Source organism: Ranitomeya variabilis, chromosome 2 (genome assembly GCF_051348905.1).
Source record: "Ranitomeya variabilis isolate aRanVar5 chromosome 2, aRanVar5.hap1, whole genome shotgun sequence".
Taxonomy (NCBI): Eukaryota; Metazoa; Chordata; class Amphibia; order Anura; family Dendrobatidae; genus Ranitomeya; species Ranitomeya variabilis.
Window position 1 is genome coordinate 471,494,754 of NC_135233.1, and position 4,976 is coordinate 471,499,729.

The window sequence follows — 4,976 nt, forward strand, 5'->3', positions numbered from 1 at the left end:
AGACACACCCCACCCCCACGCTTATCTGTACGGTCATTTCTGAAAAGGCTATAGCCCTGCAAGTTAACAGCCCAGTCATGGCTCTCATCCAGCCATGTTTCAGATATCCCCACCATGTCATAACTATGCTCCAACAACATTAGTTCTAATTCATCCATTTTGTTGGCAAGGCTTCTGGCATTAGTATACATGCACTTTATGTATCTCTCCGTACCTCTAATCTTTCTTAAATTATTAACTGTTCTAACCCCACCCCCCATGCCACCGCCACCCCCAACTTCCTTATTTGTGCCCAGGTCTCTATCTGCACTATCTTCCCCTCCTATAAATTGAATACCCTCCCCCCAATCCCTAGTTTAAACACTCCTCCAACCTTCTAGCTATTTTCTCCCCCAGCACAGCTGCACCTTCCCCATTGAGGTGCAGCCCGTCCCTAGCGTAGAGCCTGTAGCCAACTGAGAAGTCGGCCCAGTTCTGCAGGAACCCAAACCCCTCCTTCCTACACCAATTCTTGAGCCACTTATTAACCTCCCTAATCTCCCGTTGCCTCTCTGGCGTGGCACGTGGTACAGGCAGTATTTCTGAAAATACCACGTTGGAGGTCCTTGCTTTCAGCTTGCAGCCTAATTCCCTGAAATCATCTTTAAGGACCTTCCACCTAACTCTAACTTTGTCATTTGTGTCAATGTGCACCATGACCGCTGGGTCCTCACCAGCCCCTCCCAGTAATCTGTCAACTCGATCAGCGATGTGTCGGACTCGAGCGCCAGGTAGGCAGCACACCGTCCGACGATCCCTGTCTTTGTGACAGATTGCCCTATCTGTTCCCCTAATAATTGAGTCCCCCACTACCAGCATCTGTCTTGCCTGCCCTGCTCTCCTATTTCCCTCCTTACTGGAGCAGACACTCCTCCGGCTTTCAGAGGACATGCCTGGCTGCAGCAGTGCGACCCGTGTACTGGCACCCCCCTCATCTGCCAACTTAGCAAACTTATTGGGGTGTGCCAGATCAGGACTAGCCTCCCTGGCACTCTTCCCTCTACCCCACTTTCTAACTGTCACCCAGCTTGCTACTTCACTGTCCTGCAGCTCCATCCTACCATCCCCCCCTCATCTATCCCATTGAGCGTCTGCTCTGTGAGCAGAAGACTCCTCTCCATATTGTCTATGGATCTCAGTGTTGCCAGCTGCACATTTAGATCCAGAATCTGGGCTTCCAAATGCACAACGTGCTCACATCTCGCACAGCAGTATGCACCCTCGACCGGCTGATCAAGGATTGCATACATGTGGCAAGATGTGCACTGGATGGCATTAACAATAGTGGAGCACATTTCCTAATGGGGATTGCACCACACATAAACGTTAAATAAAAAATAAATACAAAGTATTAATAAAAAACAGACAGCAATTCAGTGATTCCTCCCTTGGGAACTCCCTGATTCCAAAGTCACTGAATGACAAGTCACACTTACCGCCGTTCACACTTACACTCAGATCACACTCAGCTCGCTCACACTCGCTGTGCTGAAGATTTATAGATTTTTTTTTCTCTATTTCCCCTCAACAGCAATCCACCTTGCTGTTAAAATGCACTTCCAAAACGGACTTGAGCCCCAAACAGCTGCCCCTTATAAACCCTTTATTATGAGCCCCCACCCTAAGTTAACCCCTTGTGAATATAGCTACTCCCAATTCAGCAACTCACACCAATTCACACAGGTATTTGTTAAAGGCTTTCCAAATACCTCTTCACTGAATCACAAGTCACACTTACCGCCGTTCACACTTAGGGTATGTGCACACGTCCGGATTTCTTGCAGAAATTTCCTGAAGAAAACCGGAAATTTTCGGCAAGAAATCTGCATTTTTTTTTTGCGTTTTTTTTCTGGTTTTTTCGCGTTTTTTTTAGCATTCTGCAAGCGTAATTAGCTTGCAGAATGCTAAAGTTTTCCAAGCGATCTGTAGCATCGCTTGGAAAACTGACTGACAAGTTGGTCACACTTGTCAAACATACTGTTTGACAAGTGTGACCAACTTTTTACTATAGATGCTGCTTATGCAGCATCTATAGTAAAAGATAGAATGTTTAAAAATAATGAAAAAAATAAAAAAATGGTTATACTCACCCTCTGCAGACAGCCGATATCCTCAGCGGCGTCCGTTCCTATAGATGCCGGTGTGGTTCAGGACCTTCGATGATGTCGCGGCTTGTGATTGGTCGCGTGAGTCACATGAGCGGTCACGCGACCAATCACAAGACAGCGACGTCCTCACAGGTCCTGAACCACACCATCTATAGGAACGGAAGAGAGAGCATGCACCGGAGAGGCGGGAACACTTCGCGGGCCATCAGAGGGTGAGTATATCACTATTTTTTATTTTAATTCTTTTTTTTTTTACCAATTATATGGTGCCCAGTCCGTGGAGGAGAGTCTCCTCTCCTCCACCCTGGGTACCAACCGCACATAATCTGCTTACTTCCCGCATGGTGGGCATAGCCCGGTGCGGGAAGTAAGCAGATCAATGCACTCCTAGGTGTGCGGAATCCCCGCAATTCCGCATTTTTAATGAACATGTTGCTTTTTTTTCCGCAATGCGATTTTTTCGCGGAAAAAAATGCAACATTTGCACAAAAAATGCGGAATACCCTGTAAATAATAGGAGGCATATGTAACCGTTTTTTTCGCGATTTTATAGCGAAAAAACGCGAAAAAACCGCGAAAAATCCTGAACGTGTGCACATGGCCTAACGCTCAGGTCACACTCGCTATGCTGAAGATTTATAGATTTTTTTTTTCTCTATTTCCCCTCAACAGCAATCCACCTTGCTGTTCAAATGCACTTCCAAAAAACATGTATATCGTCCAAGACTCGCCAATACAAGCCTATGTATGCGAGAAAAAAATTGCACAGCAGTCGGACCATGCGAGTGCTGTCTGATATTTTACACACAGATATCCTTTGAAAATCTGGCAATTCAGCAGCCGTGTACAGTAAAATCACAGCAGGACCCGACATGAAAGAATAGATAGAATAGACATATTCTTTCATCCAGCAGAGACACTGAGAAGTGTCTGCTACCGCTGCCCAGTGTCTCACGATGAACTTCTATAACCTCTCTGAAGTCGCAAAGGTCATGGGAGATCACAGTCAATGAACTCACTTCACCTAACTGACGTCAGTGCTAGTGCTGTTAGAAATGTTCCCACGGCGCTCATGCTGTGGTCAGTTAGGTGAAGTGAGTTCACTGGCTGTGAACTCCCAGGAACTTTCTGACGGCACCGCGAGAGTAAGACATCAGACAGATTAGAGGAGCGAGACACTGGGCAGCAGTAGCCGAAGCTGCTTAGTGTCTCAGCTGGATGTCAGGCTGTATGGTCGCATCATGCAACCATGCAGCCTGCTATCTAGATGTAGCAGAGATAGACCCGTCATGGGACAAATGGATTATTATCTTCTCAGAGGAAAAGTGAGGAATACTGTTTGTCATTTTAATTCTCTTGCTGTTCCCACAGTGTCAGCTCTCTCTCTCTTTCCCCGGGGCTCTCATGCGGTGTTGTGACACTTGGTGCCCACTGTTGCCACCTTCGTACGGATTGTACATGAAAAGGAAGTCCAGGTTACAGCTGATCCCTCACTTCCTCTTCATGTGCAATCTATACATAGGCGGGGACAGTGACAGCAGTGCTGATTGGGCGCTGGGGTCACATGTCAAAACACTGCACAAGAGCCACTGGGAGAGCGAGTGCCAACACTGTGGAAAACAGCGCCAGCACGAGAGCTGAGTATAGGCTTTTTTCATTTTATCAGGGCCAAACATTTAGTTCAAGAAGGGGTTGTCCTAGTAGTGGACAACCCCTTTAAATCTCATGCGCGATATTGCTCCTGTATGTGATGCAGCATTTATGGAACAGAAGTCCTGATCTAGTATAAACATGGGTGTAAGTCACAACAAACTATATGGGCCTAGAACTCAACATCTAATGGGGTCAAAGAGGGTTTTATCATTAGTCTTGACATGCCCGTTTTATTAATTACTTGCATTCCTCATGAAATGACAATTGTGGAGCAATTTTTATAGCTTTGTCTTGTGCTATTCCTTTGCTTTCTCTCCTGAATAATTGTGAATACATTGACAAATGGGCGTTACTATTCTCCCTTGTCCTGACGCAAAGTGATCCTCTCAGCTTTGGTTGTGCAGTTGGAAAGTGTGTAGAGACACGCCTCCAACTGGTAACACCAAGTTGTCAATTATTCATAAATTTCCTGAATGAATAACAGAGGAATGACACCATACACGGAGATATGGAAAGTATGAGCCGGCATAATTTTATCATGGGGAAAACAAAGATTTACTAAATCAAACATGTCAGAAGATATGGAGGGTCCCCTTTAAGTAAAGAGCAGTGGAGGGTGAATGTGTATGCCATCATGGTGTGTCCTAAATCTGTGCATATAAAGGCTTTGGCCACTCCTGCCCCGACCGCCAAAGCAATTGTGTGTTTCTTTTTTATTTTTATTTTTCAAATATTATATTGATTGCATTGGGTCATTATTAAAGAGGTTGTCTGGGCATAGGTATTAATGACCTGTCATCAATAGCAGATTGGTAGGGGTCCAAAACCGGCACATACACAGATCAGCTGTTATTTACAATGGCAGCTCAGCTTCTATTCAAAAGCTGCCAGAGCAAATAGCAGCTGATTGATGTGGTGCAGAGGATCGGACCCCCACAAATCTGCTATTGATGATCTATCTTGTCTATATGTCATTGATATCTATGGCCGGACAAACTCTTTAGTATCATCTTCTCTAACTTCTCCCGGAAGTAAGAAACATTGGAATTTCCTGCAGTCTATATGTTACGTACAATACGTATTGATTACAAGCTACCGGTAATGAGCTATTATCGTACAATTTTTTTATGACTGAGGTTAGTACACTCCTAATAGATTCTTTGACTATGTAAAAGG